This window comes from Tympanuchus pallidicinctus, unplaced genomic scaffold, assembly GCF_026119805.1.
Source record: "Tympanuchus pallidicinctus isolate F22 unplaced genomic scaffold, pur_lepc_1.0 scaffold4, whole genome shotgun sequence".
NCBI lineage: Eukaryota > Metazoa > Chordata > Aves > Galliformes > Phasianidae > Tympanuchus > Tympanuchus pallidicinctus.
In genome coordinates, this window is record NW_026294758.1 from 48,223,340 (window position 1) to 48,238,996 (window position 15,657).

General features: G+C 41.3%; 1 protein-coding gene and 1 long non-coding RNA gene across 4 annotated transcripts in view; both read right to left on the bottom strand.

Annotated features, from left to right (window-relative positions):
• KANK1 (KN motif and ankyrin repeat domains 1) overlaps nucleotides 1–15,657 on the bottom strand; it is a 115,708-nt gene that overhangs the window by 31,329 nt on the left and 68,722 nt on the right. The window lies entirely within an intron of this gene.
• On the bottom strand, nucleotides 11,147–14,316 carry LOC128089346 (uncharacterized). Its single transcript, XR_008210494.1, has 2 exons — nucleotides 14,084–14,316; nucleotides 11,147–12,961 (listed from the first exon to the last, which is right to left on the bottom strand). It is a non-coding gene; the product is annotated as an uncharacterized LOC128089346 (long non-coding RNA).

A 15,657-nucleotide genomic window follows, 5' to 3' on the forward strand; every position in this document is an offset into this window, starting at 1 on the left:
CAAAGAGAAGCAAATGAAAAAGTATGAAGCAAAAAGGCTGAGGCTAAGGCTAATACAGACTTCACATCTGAGGCTTTTTCTCCCCATCTGGTTATGATATCTGCTCTAAGGCATTTTTATCTTGGATCTGATTTCTATTAAAGAAGTCTCCTCCACTGAAAAAGCATTATGAATAACAGAGTCTCCTCTCAGAGTTATGGCATAAGACAATTAATAAAGAATGCTGCAGAGAGGAAAGGCAGAAGCAATAGCTGGTGTAAATGAAATAGATTCCATGTCTTTCTGTTGCTGAGCTTCAGTACTGAAAATATTTTGGAGAAGAAGAAGAGGAGATGAATAGAAGTTCTGACATTTTTGATTCTTTACTGCAACAGAAAATAAACTTTTTTTTTTTGCCCTTCTCCTCTCTCCCCTCATACTACTTTGTTCTTTTTTTTTTTTCTCTGATCTTCAGCAAATGGAGCCTCAGTCTTCTGAAAATAACCAACACATGTGAAGCTCAGTATTTGTTTAAAAAGAAAAATCAAGAATTAGCCAGCGTTCTTTTCAATAAATCAGGTTTCTTTTAGCTAGAAATGCGCAGATTTGTAGCTTCTCAAAGAATTTCAAAGTAAAATGAGGAGCAGAAGGATTCTAAAATATCAGGTTTTTAGACTGTTTTTGGTTTGTGGGTCTCTAACACGTGAACATAAACAGCAGCAGTGTTTAAGAAGAATGGCTCAGATCACTGCCATGTTTGCACTGTGAATGCAAAGACTTCTGGGCTACAAAGTCACAGTCACCACAGGTCAGTGAGAGCAACTGAGAAATCTGCTGTCTTAATAGTTTTTCTAAAAGAACAGGGACCATTATAATAACAAAGGAATAAGCTCAAATCATAGCCACAATGCAAAAGCATTCATGTCTTTCCATTGACTTGCCTGGGCTTTGGATAAACCTTGGATAAAGTCTCTCTCAGGCAGTTAAATTACTCTGAAGATGAAAAATCCTAGTTGCTTAGAGTTACAGTAAGGTTATCGTTATAATAAAAACATAATAAAATTTTTGATTGCTTAGCATGATAGCAATGAGCCAGACTTCACCTTTGCACAGGAAATCAGATGGATGCAGTAGCCTGACTGTCCCACTGCCACAGGCTCCTCAAGGTTCAACTCCTAAACCACAGTCTCACAGATTTTCTTACTTTTCTCCTATTGCTAACTACTTACAGACTGTTCATGGCTATGAAAAACAGAGCGTTTTGGCATAATATTAAAAAGCACTCAGTGCTCACCACCTTGCTCTGCGAAGGCCTCTTGGTCGTAGGACAGCCTTTCAGGTCACTCTTTTTTTTTTCCTTAATATATGGTTATAGGTTTTCTTTCCCATAATAAAAAAGTTATCTACTGAGTTTGAAGGGAAACAGTGCATAACCACAACCAACAATTATTTCTGCAAATCCTCAATAGAAAAGACCTTTCAAAAAACATTCCTCCCCACGATCTCCAGTATTTTTAATGTCCAAACATTTTACTTCAAGAATTTTTGAACTGGAAATTTGCATCTCAAACAGCTCAATTAAAATAAAAACACATTATATATTAATTAACCATGAATAAAAGGTTGACCTTGCTTGTGGGAAACCGGTTTCTGAAAAAAAATTACGGAATGACTGTAAGATGCCCCTTATCAGAATTCACAAAATCTTTATTTGCTTGACAACTCCCTTACTTGAGGTCTAAAATATAAAGACTCCTTTTCAACTGCTGCCACTTTCTGGGAATAGTTCTGGTTCTGGACGCCCTGCGGTGGGACAGCTTGTGTGTTTACCACCTCAGGGCCGCTCACCATGAAAACTCAGAACTAACAGTCTGGTCTGTTTTGCTCCCATCCCAGTTTCTGACTCATAGATCCCAGGGGAAATCATACTAAGGCTGGCAAGGGATAAAGCTGCTAGCTTACTGCAGCCTGCCCCACCGGTGGTAAGGAAAAGCTTGAGCAGAAACCATTTTGGAGGCTGCTCAGGAGGGCTGCCATAAAAACAGAAGGTAAAGCGCACAGATCACTCTGTGGCTGCATAAGAGCGAAGATGCGAGCCAACAGCTGTGCTTTCCTTCTTGGCTTCAAACTGGGGGCATATCTCAGTCCCCTCTTTTACTGGGTTTTGAAAACCAGCTATTAATAAGGAAAGTTCAAAGCAGATGAATTTATGTTTGCCAAGCACCTGGCTTCATGTACGCTTATTTCTGCAACTTACACTATTTGTCTATTTAAGAATTACTTCATTCCCTGAAGCATTTCTTTTATTCTCTCTGCACACAGCTACACGTCTGTGACAAATCACAGAATCACAGGCTTCTGAATGAAAAGTGTTCAATTTAAAGATGCTTCCTAAATCAGATTAACTTAGCAAAATTACATAAGTGATGGCAAGCAGTAAATACCAAACAATAGCCTAGGAGATAGCTTCGCAATGTGCTCTGCCCACCACAGTGGGTGACACCAGGTGTCAGCCCAGCATAGCTCTCCTTGCTGATAGCACATTCCAACAGATCCGGGCCAACTGGCTGAGCTGGTGATGCTGCTAAACACGAGGTATGGCAGCTCACTGCCCTCTGTTGCAGAAGAGAGACCCTTATGTTCTCTGGTATTGTGGCACATCTTTTCACGTCACTGTCACTAGTAAAATCACTGTGGAAAAAAAGGATGACAGAGACCAAGGCATTCATACACGCTGTATGTGTGCTTCACAAAATTATCATGGAGCATTTGCAAAGCAAAAGAGAGTGAATCTTGAGATTCTTCTCTTACTTCTCTCATCCAAACCACCTCCACGGCCCCCACAGGAGTCATGGATGCAAGCCAAGCTTGTCCCTGAAAATGTCTCAGCATAACAGTGTCTCAGCCTCAGGTTCAAGTAAAGAAGGTTGCATGTGATTTTTGGCCTGTGAGAACTCACTTGCCAATTTAGATTTATAATACAATTACCTTTCTATGTCTGTAAATTTCTGAAGAGATGAGAAGCAGAGAAGAGATGCGTAGTTCTTGTAACAGGAGTAACCATCCTTAAAGAATATATTCCTCAGGTATAAACCTCCCACAGCATATTAAAACTGATTTACTGTTTCAGTTTGGTCTTGTAGTGCAAAAGGTAGGGGGAAAAAATGGAAGAACTGTCTTCTGCAATAATAATTTTATAAACATTCGTATTTATGAGTCCTGGAAGGACTTTGTTTTGTCACATGCTTATTTTCCATAAGGAAAATGCTTTATGCTGCATAATCAGTATGATATTTCAAATACCAGGACTTGTTCCCTCCTATTCCCTTTGATATTAATCTCATACTGATTAATTGTGTGAAATACGACATGCGTTGCCTTCCAAACTTCAAAAGTCTGTCTGATCTGTGTTTTCCAGAGACACTAAGAGTTTTTTCTCTGCACTTGAAATAGTCCAGACTGATAAACTAGCTTTGTTCAAAAAGTTAAAAAAGCAGTAACAAGAGAAAATAAGGAAAATGTCAGTTTTGAATTAATTCTTATGTGCATTTTAAATAGCTAAAAGCAGTGGCTTACAGTTGAGAGCCTATGAACAACACTGAAATTGAGCAACTTGAAGGGTAACAGTGACCATTCTTCTACCAGAAAGGTGGCTTTGTGTAAGCAGACATAAGACTCCATTCGCTTAGATGTACAGAATGCATATCCCCAACTAGAAAATTGGCATTTGTTGAGGAAAAGAAACTCCTCGGTACATATTGACAAAAACAAAGCGTTGCCAGAGGTGCAGCAAAGTGTAGATGCACAGTCCCTTCAGGTGACAGCCTAGAAGCATCCATCCAACCCCTACAATTCTGTGATGCTGTGATGCTGTGATCTGGTAGAGAACCGAGAAAACAAGCACTTTTAGAAAAGAATAAGCATCCAACATGGAAGACATCCATTACTCAAAATAGGAAAACAGTAACCAGGGCAGATATTCAGCTGTGTTACCCAAGTATGCACTCTCCCACCCTTTTCACAGATTTGCACAGTGCCAGCAGTCCGGCTCTTGCATCTCACCTCTCCTGCTCTATGCTAGGGTCTCCTTTACTGATCCGCTGAGAAGCAATTGTTGAATGCTGCAGTGTTTAGTTTTTCAGGAAATTAAGTCTGAAACACACTTTCCTTTGCCTTAAAGGAATGCATACTCCTGACACATCAGCAGGCAAGGAGCCCAGAGGTTGCTACAGAGAATTTATTTATACTCATTTGGAATTTCCTGACAAAACCCTAGCCCGCCTGCCAGTGCAACTTAGCACCAGTTTTCCTTCACGTCATTTTAGATGGCGTTTGGTGCCTCAGGCTGCTCCCAAAGGGTTAAATGCATGAAATGGACAGATGCACAAACAGGGCCGTACCAAACTCTATACTAAAATAAAATACTGTTCTCTGATGGAAGACATTTAATCCCCAAGGGGAAATTATAAGTTCAGGTGACTTTTCTCCTAATCACTCTTCCTCCCCAAGCCCTTTGCCCCTAGCCCTCCTTGTCTCTCACACCCAAACGAACACAGGGAGCACAGAAAGGTGCATTGATATAATTTGGGTAGAAATCAACTAGTTATTCAGGTGTAACTAGTGCTGCCTGCAAATCTGTCTGTGTCACATTAAATCCCTTCTTGTTTACTCTTCTCAAATGCAACTTATAATTTGAGGGATAAAAAGTCAATAATGTAAAGTTACATTTTTTCTTCTCTGAAACATTCAAAATACTAGTACAAGCATGTACAAAATGATGCATTTGAATTTTCTGTATGTAATGTTCTTGCTTCCACAGAACAAAATGAATAACTTAAGGAAAGATGACTGGAATTCCAGATGCAAAAAAAAAAAGAAAAAGAAAAAGAAAAAGAACTAAACCAAACCAAAACGCTTCTCAGCATCAGCATCATAAAGTGACTCTTGAAGGCTGAAACTCTCTTCACCTCTTCTTACAGTAACGGTTACTGTTGTACAACAAGGATTCCAAAAGCAAATGAGCATTGGGAGAGGTAAATTTGACAACAGTAACAGTCCTAAGACTTCATAGGACTAAAGGAAAATAATTACTACATTCAGATTCCCAAGAACAATTTAAAAAAAATAGAAATAAAATAATATCACAGATTGTTGAAATAATTTCCAATATCACTGCACGCTGAAAGAGCTTTGTTGAAGACAGAAGTGGGATCTTGCACTGAAGTGACAGGAGAGATCCAAGTCTTCCAACAGCGCCTTCAGCTGAAATGGCACAGACCTCCAATAAAATGTTTCCCAACATGTCTTGTAGCTTCCGTGGCATTTAATAGGAAGCAAAATAATATTTAATACTGCAAGGCATTAGCCTCTGCTTAGACTGGAAGGGACTGCAACATTCCAGTTCCAATCCCCAGCCATGGGCAGGGCTGTCCCCCACCAGCCCAGGCTGCCCAGGGCCTATCCAAGCCCACCTTGAGCACCTCCAGGGATGGGGCACCACAGCTTTCTGGGCAACATGTTCCACCTCCTCATCACGTTCAGAATAAATGACTTCCTCCTAATATCTAATTTAAATCTCCCCTCTTTTCGTTTAAAACTATTTCCCCCTGGTCCTATCATTACACTCTCTGAGAGAGTCCTTCTCCACCTTCTCTGTAGCACTTCGAAGGCCACACTGGGGTCCTCCTGCAGCTTTCTCTTCAGAGTGAACACGCCCAGCTCTCTCAGCCTGCCTTCACAAGGAAGGTGCTGCTGCCCTCTGATCATCTCCATGGCACTCTCTGGACCTTGCTCCAACAGCTCCATGTTCTTACGCTGCAGGTCCCAGAGCTGAATATAACCCTCCAAATAGGGTCACACGAGGACTGGGCCCTGACCTCTAGATTTATCTGTAGAAAATTTTACACTTCAGTGTAAGTCATTCATGCATACACTGCAACACAAGTGCTCCCAAAAATCATTCCAAACAGGGTCTCTAGATTACAGCTGAATTTTAAGTGAACCTGGTTTGATTTGATTGCTGCTCCAACTACCCTATGCACAGAAAAAGCTGTTCTGTATAAATAATAACTCCTTAGGAATATTTTCCAGTCACACTTTGAAGTTTCTCCTAGAAAAGAGGAAAACACTAGGGCAGCTGAAACTACACCCACAATTCAGAGCAACAAAAGCTCCTGACCACCACAGTGAGTACCCAGCCGTGAGGAGAAGCCATGCAGAGCAGACCTCATGCAGGTCTGATGAGCAAGCATCTTCACAATGGGAGGAGGAGAACATGACAATACCAATCTAGTGTTTTCTGCTGTGAAAGATACGTGACGCCCAGGATAAAAAGAACAGAATAGAAGGCATAGCCAGTGTGTCCTTTTTTCAAGAATCAGGGGTTTTGCTCAAACAAGGTAGAAGGCAAAAAGATGCTCTAACGTGTTATGATTTCATTTTTTTCTGAAAACAAAACAGAAATCCTGCTTAGGGAAGAACAAATTTTAGCACCTGCCTCCATGTGCTCATCCACTTGTTGTTACTCTGTGGTTTCAAGGACTTGACATCTGCATGAGCCCTGTATCAAGTCATGCACAGCCAGAGCACTCTCCTCAAAGCTCAGGCTGAGAAACACCTATCAAAATGCAAGCAATAACCCAAACTTTGTATCTGCACTTCAACCCTTGTCCAGCAAGTCAAAATGGAAGCACACATCTGGGGTCAGCCCTGGTAAAGCCTAAAGGCAAATGTATTTATTTTCCTGGCCTTTAAGACCATTATGGTGCCAAATAAACTCACTCAGCTACTGTTTACAGTGGAAACAAAACTGAGGTCAGAGTGCAGCTCCCCAGTGTCCAAAAAGACCTGACACGGTCTGTAACAGAACAAATGTAAGATCTGGTGCACAGGCAGGCATTCAGACAGTAGAAGTTCTTATCTAAAAACAAAGTTATTTAATGCCTCTTTGGGGGGGGGTGGAGGGGGGGAAGGCAGGGAGGGCAGAATGGATCTGAGAGAGATTAAGGCCTCGGAAGGGACAGAGTCCTTTACACACTTGCCACCAAGAGACCATTTCTTCAGCACTGAAATAGCTGTGTGGAAGGAAGGAAGTATATGACCCAACACAGTGATGAATGTGAGGCAGGGGAGTGTATGCAGAGCTTAGCCTGGCCCCATATTGCCAGGTTTATGTTCATACCCTCAAAATACATATGTCTTAGGGCTATTTTTGCTGTGTGTGTGTGTTTAGTTTTATTTTTTCGGCAGCTGGTTTCCACTGAACAGCTCAAAATCAATTGGCTATAGGCAGAGTTCAGACCCAAGACTGATCTGTCCTACCTACCTAGCAGGTATCATTGGAAAGGCATAAGAATATAGCAGACATATAGCAACATTTTTCGTCTGTTTCCAGAAATCTGCAACTTGGAGATTTCCTGAGTTGGCCAGGGGGAGTGCTGGCCATACAGGATGGGTCAGTGTCAAATGTGCTTTTTCAGTATAGCTGGGAGGTATTCGGTAACTACACCAACAGTGTTAGTCTGCAGCTGATGCACCAGTACTGTAAGGAGACCTACTGGTCACATGGATGGAGATGTCTAGCTGCTGTCTCCAGGTGCACTGTGAAACCAGCAGACTGTCATTTGGGATCAGGTGGCCAATTCTGACAGTGTGGGAGGTGACTAGATCCTTCAGGGTCACCCCCACTTCCTCAGCTAGCAAAGGCAGAAGGTGGAGAAAGGAACTGACAGCTTTGCCAGGGAAACTATCCAGGCTTTGTTTTAAAACATCTCTTTGCTTTCCTCTTGGAGCAATACTCTGCAGTCAAACATCATGGATTTATAGTAACTGCTATTCCAGACACACTACACTTCTACCCTCAAAAACATTACTATTATGCAAAAGGTTGAGGCAAGGAAAACAGCCACACAACCCAGGGAAAAGGCACGTGCTACCCCATGAATCAGGACCCATGGGCAAGACTTACATGTCCCTTATTAATGTATCATGTAAATGATACAATCTCCCATACTTCTGGGAGCTACCACTGAGATCTCCATCATACCTGGTGTTTTTTGCTACAAGGGAATGGGCTGAGCTTGTTGTGGCCAAGCCATCCACATAGCTGCCAGAATCATGGCATCCTTATAACTCCTTTGCAAAGTGAGAGCAACTTTCTTCAAGAACTGTCAACCATGCACAGCAGTCAAGCCAGGTTGAGAGTGGAGGCTGAATATTAAAGGCAGACCATACTTGTGAAGCTGATGGAGGTCAGGGAGCAAAAAGGAAAATGGCACCTGTCTGAGAGCAGAGGAATGGAAAAGAACTGTAGCTGACAATAGCAAGACAACAGTGGAAGTGTAAAGGGTAACACAGTGAATGCATAGACTCATAAGCATATTAATGTAATGGAAAGCTTAAAAAGTAACATTTGTGTCCATGAAGAAAAACAAAGAAATACAGGAGAGAATAATGCTAAATTGTGCTTTTTTCCAATCTTAAACTTCAGGTATAGAAAAACAAACCTAGCTAACTTTAAAAATCACAATTCTGGAGGGAGAAAGGAAGAAAAGGCTTAGCCAAGGACTGCTTGAAGTTAAAAAACACGGTTGGTCCTCATAATCCCTTAAAACATGATCCATCTTTGTGTTTTTATCACATACAATACCAGTCTACTTTTCTAACTACAACCACGCATTTTATTATATTTACTTGTACTCTATTTCTTCTTTTACAATAAAAAATAAAAAAATAAAAATTCACAGTTTAAATTTGTCAGGTAGCATAAGCAAGAGACTAAAACTTGACCTCTTTGCTAGGATTAGATCTGAAACTCCAGTAACACCGGGCAAGTTGCACAAGTGCACCTCATTTTTATTACTAGATCTTCTGCAATCCATACAGTGGTGCTTCAAGCAGAAGGATTGTTTTTTTGAAAAGAAGGTAGGAAGGGGACTAGGAGTACATCAGCAAACATGCCCCTCAGCAATAAATAACTACTCCAGACCATCAGTGTCTGGTTTGCATAAGGAGAACAATCTGTTCCCAATTATCAGTTAATTTGATCCTCACTCTAATCTGACCAAACCTTCAAACCAAGCTATTAGAAGCTGTTTCCACACCCTCCCTCCCCACTCCTACTTTCAAACAAGTACTGAAGGACAACACAGGAATATCACAGGCAGGACTTGTAATGCTGAAGGAAAGCAAAATATTTTCATTAGAAAAAACATCTAGAAACATATAAATTAAAAAGCAGAAGACAATTACATATAACATATAACAATGGGAGATAAATAAGGAGGAGAAATCAAGCAAGAAAACAGAAGGGCTGGGGAGGGGGCAAGGGACACATTACAATTTCTGCAGAAAGTAGGAAAGGATGCAATTGCGCAGGGATGGACTGAAAGAGTTAAAGAGGACAACGGAATCTCACACCCAGCCACCTCCACACATCTGCATTCTTAGTTTTGTTAAAGTCTGTGTGAAGAGTCAGATAAAAACAAACAAACAAACAAGACAAAACAAAAAAAAAACACCTCAAGAAGGTAACTTAGTATGTTATAAGAATCTTAGAAAAGAAAGCAACATGGGAGGAGGAAAGCCATTTTTGTACATGGCTGACCTGCTGTACCCCATCCAGTGCAAACTGCAAAATGCATCAAATAGGGAAAGTCAATCAATGTGGCAAGTGTGATTTCTAGATGAAATTAGAAAGAATGGAAGAAGTAAAAGGGATGATGGTCGTGTGGTAGCTCAGAGCTGGTCACCTGGGGACACCCTGGCAGGAACCCATGCTCTGCCACCAAGGGGAGTCATGTTTCCAGAGGAAGGAAGTGGAGACAGTGCATCTGTGCCAGCGTGGGCAGCCTCTCAGCTCCTAAAACTGCTGTGAAAATATGATACGGGAAGCACTGCCTTTCTGTCATCTCTAGTCTAAAGCCTTACAAATGGCACAGAAAGGAGGAGTAAGGCTGCTGCAGAAAGCTTCCCAAGGACTCCTGCTCCAGCATTAGCCCAGCAAGGCACACAGAGTCACAAATTATTCCACACTGGAAGGGATCCACAAAAGGATCATTGAGTCCAACTCCTGGCTTCAACATAGGACCACCCAAAAATCAGACCATACATCTGAGATTGTAATCCAGAATGGTGAGATGATGCCTACTCAGCAAGGAGTGTCTACTACTGGGTCACCCTTGCACAGGCATTCATCATTCACAGAGAGAAGACAACCAGCTATAATCAAGTTATTCCATCCCAACAATTTCCCTGGAGGACTATGTACTTTAAAAGACTACAGAATCACCTCCCTTCACACAGGGACACCAGGCACTCAGTTTCATATAAATTGTTCCCAAGGTGCTTTCTACAGCAGAATCTAGGATAGTAGGGAGGAATACTGCAGAACACAAAAATGTCTTCTTTTAGGTTGAATGATCACGGGAGGGTTTGCCGAGCTGTGTATGAAAGGAAGGAATAAGCAGCAGAGAGAATTTCTCATAGGTAGGAAAGCTTTTCTTGTGACACATGCCTGCACTAATACTGGTGCCTGCCCCTCACCTAAGCCCCACAGGCTGCTCCTCTGTATCCAAAGCACTCACCACACAGCCATCAGTACTGACTTCTACAAAAATGTAAGGGCTTTTACTGCAGAATGGCTGAGGCTGGAAGGGACCTCTGCAGGTCATCCAATCCAACCTCTCCACTCCAGCGGGGACATAGAGCAAGTGACAACTGTTAATCACCACCAATTCAATGAAATTACAGGGTGCCATAAACAGCAAAGTGGGTCTCTTTATGTTCCTAGAGCATCATTGGCTATAAAATAAAATATCAGCACCCTTTTCTGTCTCTGGGAGTGTGGAGGGCTTGTATTGGCAGCAGAAAGAGGCCACATGAGGAAGCGTAGGTACAGCCCATGCAGGAACATCTCAGCAGCTTAGACAAGGAAGAATGTGCCTGCATCCATGAGCGAGCCTGCATCAGACAGGTATTAAAACAGCATTCTAGATGACATGCCAGAAGCCTCTAGGAAGTTACAGCAAATAACATGAGACAGCCCTAACCAATTTGCTCTTTTTCTTGTGGCACTTTGTCTTTCTTCAAAGCATCAGTATCTGACTTGCCTTTGTGCTTTGGACATCTGCTTCCCAATACACCCAAATGGTTCCAAGGACTGGCCTACCTGGAGTTTCTTCATCCAGACCTTTATGTCCTCAGCTCCTCATGGCACCCTTTCAGACTTTCTCCTGCCCATTTCCCTTCCAGCAGAGTCCAAGATCAGTCCCAAAGGCAACAAGTTCCGTGGAAAAGAAGGTGTGCGATGACCCCTGCTCCTTAAGTCTGTCAAAAGCCTCTCAGTTGGACAAACACAAGTAATTGTGTTTTCAACTGTTCTATTGTGGCAGCAGCTGCAAACTTGCATTACAGGTATCAACTAGTAATTGCATAATAAACAATTATTAGCCCAATTAGAAAGTTGGCAGTGGCTGTGAGATCATGAGCTGCATCTCCAGCCATCTGTCCTGAAGGCGGATCTGGCATACAATAGCATAATGAAGGAAGTTTGGTACTCTTTATGATAAAGCTGATGTGAAATCACTGTAGGCTCTTTCACCCTTCACCCTCAGTATTTCAGGGTCCCTCCCTTGCTTGCTTTTAAATACTGGGCATGGCCAGAGTGACTCACCAAATCACTCCTGGGCGAGGCAGGAACAGGACATCACTAACAGCGCTGCTTTTCATCTGTCCATCCAGAAAGTACTAGGCTATGTGGCAATTTAATGGTCCCTTACTGACAAGTATCATACCAGCTGCAGAAGCACACCTTCAGCATGTATGTGTTCCCATTAATTTTTTAATTGACTGAGGGTCAATGAAAAATAGTGGATATTCAGCTAAAATTGGTAGTGGTGGCAATGTTCCAGGGCACAGCTCTTTCTTCTTCAGCTGTACCTGAGATCATTAGGCTGGGAACCATGCAAAACTCCGTGCACATTGCCAAAAATTATTTGCATTAGGAAAATCAAATCATGAAAGAGAAACTCAAATAAGCCCGTAACTGAAAGGGTGTCTACAAATGTTATGAATTCTTACAAATCAGTGCAGAGAATGATAAAAATATTCACTCTAAGCAGATGTGTGCTCTGCAGAGTAACCATCCACATATTAAAAAAAAAAATCAGAAGGACACCAGGCTGCAACACAGCAACCAACGCTTCCACTTTATATATACACCACTAAACGCCTCAAAGATCCACAGTCCAGATCTGGTGGAAGTGACAGGTCCCAGCAGCCTGGGCTACCACCCTGCAGCTCCCATCCACAGGCACCCAACGCCTGAATGCTGGCTGCTGCAGAGAAGGAAAAAGGGAATAGCTTGCTCTACCAGTGCAAAGGGAACAGTGACAGTGATGGTGAACTGCTGTGATGCCGCTGGCTTAGGGAACTGTGTAGGAGTCTGAAGGAGGTAAAGCATGTAAGTTAAACATACAGTTCAAGTGAATCTGTGCAAGTATTCTCTTGCTGAAAGTGAGATGGGAAGGAGTGAAAACAAATCTTTAAAAAAGGTGAGGAGGAAAGCTGAGAGAAAAGGGAGAAAAGATTAGGAAAATCTAAGGCACCAGATGTCCAGAAAGCAATATGCATCTACTTTACAGCGAAGTAAAAATGTTCGTGCAACAGCCTTGTTATAGTGACCCCTGCAGCCCATCCTGCTGAGGAACACTAAAAAAGCTTTTCCTCTGCCAAAAAGCTTTTCTGTGTCATCGTTAAAGAGGTGACTAACAACTCTGCAAGCTCTCGAGACAGAGCATGAGGGGCTTAGGGAAGTCAAATAAAACAGTTGTTTTTATTACGGTTAGAAACAAACATGGTTTTTAAACTTTTATCTTTGTAAATCAGTTTCCTATGTTTCTTTTGCCACTTCCTTGTTTTCTACAGCAGAACAAATGGAATTGCAGTGGAGTTTCACACCGTTCTGTGCCTTTCAGAAAATGTTCTGAAAACAAAGTTTCAGCAAATCAGATATTAGTGAAAGTAACTAGAAATAGTTCAGGCTGGATTTTAAACTTCAGACAGGTACATACTGTGCTTTTCAGAGCTGACCTGAGAACCCTTCTAGAGATATAATTTACACAAACGTTTGCAAAATCTCATTAGATAAGATGATTTAAGCATCAGTCCTAGCAAGCACAAAAGCTAACAATTACTGGAAGTTTCAACTAGCAATTAACAAAGACATTAATGCTATTTTAGAAAACAAACCCTTTAAAAAAAAAAAAAAAAAGTATATCCCCCAGTAGCCCTGCACAGACACAGAGTATATCTCAGAACTTGCTGTAGCTCCCTAGACGAGAACGTGACAGATTCTGGACTTACTGAGTTGCTTAGCCCTGCACTGAGCAGTCAGCTCACATGCCACTGAGGCAGGAAGATAGCAGAAAACAGTTGTGACTACTCAGCACTTAACTGTTAAAATAAAGCTTTTTCTGCAAGCGCCAACTCACCTGCCAACAGCGTTAGAGGGATCTAAGCAATTTTCCAAGCATACAGCAGAACACTGATAGAGCTTACTTCAAACATCAGAACTAAGTTTCCAGAACTAAGTTCTAAATCAGTTTCCAAAATGCAGAGATGGTATGCTTGCAGCCTACAGAAATACAGCCCACGTTCGTGTAGTGAAACCAGAAAAAGAGTGATTAAACTTTAAGTTAGTAATTCAGCAGTAAACAAAACTGTTGACAAACAGCACTGAAATCTATATCACAGCCTCTGTTATTTACTAGCCATATTTAAAGTCCATGTCTTTACTGAAATATGCAAGAGGCAGTCAAATTTATGTTTGATTCTTTCATGAAAGCCATAATCTGTTTTGTACCTTATCTCACGTACATACTCAACTAAAAATATTTACAGTAAAAGTACTTTTAAGAAACATCCTTTAAAAAGTCCTCTATACAAATGCAAAATAGCTTAATCCTTTCCTGAAAATGAGTTCCAAATTCAAGCATTCCTTTACAGATTTTATCTGAAACAGCAGTAGTTCATTTAGACTTGTATAATTTAAAAAAAATTGTCAAAATGTCGTGTAGGCATAACCACTAACAGTGAAAGTACTCACATTCTCGAGTTAACCAAAGCAAACCACTGCTCCTTAGTCACTTCATACTTGAATTGCAGCTGAACATGTGGTCAAACTTGCCCCAAAAATTCGAGTAACGTGCAAGTAAGCAGTCCATAACAAGTATTTCTCATTCTTTTCTTGTTGCTGATTGATTCCGCGGGTGCAGAAGACACCACACCAGCAGTTTCTCTTTTGCACTCTTAGAGTTCTATGCAATTAAGGAGTTTGCTTCAATACCTGCAACGCCCACATCAGTTCCTTCTCATCCAAAGGCATTCTCTCCCAGGCACTCAGCAGGGTAACGAATCGCACGTACCTGCAGTAGCCCAATACTCTGTCCATTATGAAATCTAAGCATTTGGAGACACAGGCATATGTAGCTGCATGTTAGAACGCTGGCCTCAAGGGTTTGCAAAGCCAACAAGTCCTGACAGTCTCTGCAAAACGTTCTCCTATTTAGTTCTCAATTAAAAACTTGCAATTCATTATAGCGTCTTTCTGCGATTAATGGAACAAACAGCTAGTATCCTGCATGAAGCACTGTTTGCATAACAGTTCAGAAACTAAAACTTAATCTTGCATTAACACATCCCCTATAAGAGCACTTGGCTTTTTTATTCTTAAATACCTGCTCACTAAACTTTTCTGATAGACCATTCTATTGAGGGGGAATGCATATGGAGTAATAGCAAACCAATCAGTAACAGTCTGTGCACAATTCTTCATTCCATTTAAGTAGAGGGAATTGTTCTGCATGACTTAAGTTAAAAGCATGCTACTGAAAAAAAAAAAAAGCAAATTATAAGAGGGTTTAGGCAGTAAACAGCTACAGTTAAGTCACACAGCAGAGGATTCAAAGTCTGCTTTCTCTAAAAGCATTACAAAAAGTAGCAAAAGACAATTTCTTTCTTAGCAAATATACTTCTACTTGTATAGAAATATGGAAGAGGGGGCAGGAGGGAGAAAATATACTTTTTCAGGATTTAGTAGTACTGCTAGATTTAGCTTTAAATAATCTGCAGATAGACAACTTCAACATTTTCACTTAACTTCCACTAGCCTTTAAAAAAGGATTCTGTTTTGCATAAATTGCAGGTAATGACACTCCATATTTCATATTTTCTACTTCACGGACACTTTAATCCCTTCCAATAATTGGAAAAATTCTAGAGTGAGCATACCCAGCAACTTAGGATTTGTTTCCGTAACAGAGCATACCTGTTAATGAGATTGATGCTAAAAACCACCAGATAAGCCAATTCTCAGTACCTGCATGTCATGATCCACTGAGTATCATTAGAATGTGAGTACATGAGCCTCACCAATAAAAAAGCTGAAATTTGTATAGATGCACATAGTAATAGAGGTGTTTAAGGTTCTTCACCAGGTCTCCAGCCACCCAAGCCTGTCTTGATAAATCTGTTTCCCACCATACCTGTATCAAGAGGTCTCAGAAGAACACCCACAAGCTCCTGCCATGCACTTGAAATTTTCCATATAATCCCTCTGTGGAAGCTTGAGCTTTAGTGGGATAAAGCTATGTTTGTGCAGCAATCAGGAGAGCAGGAAAA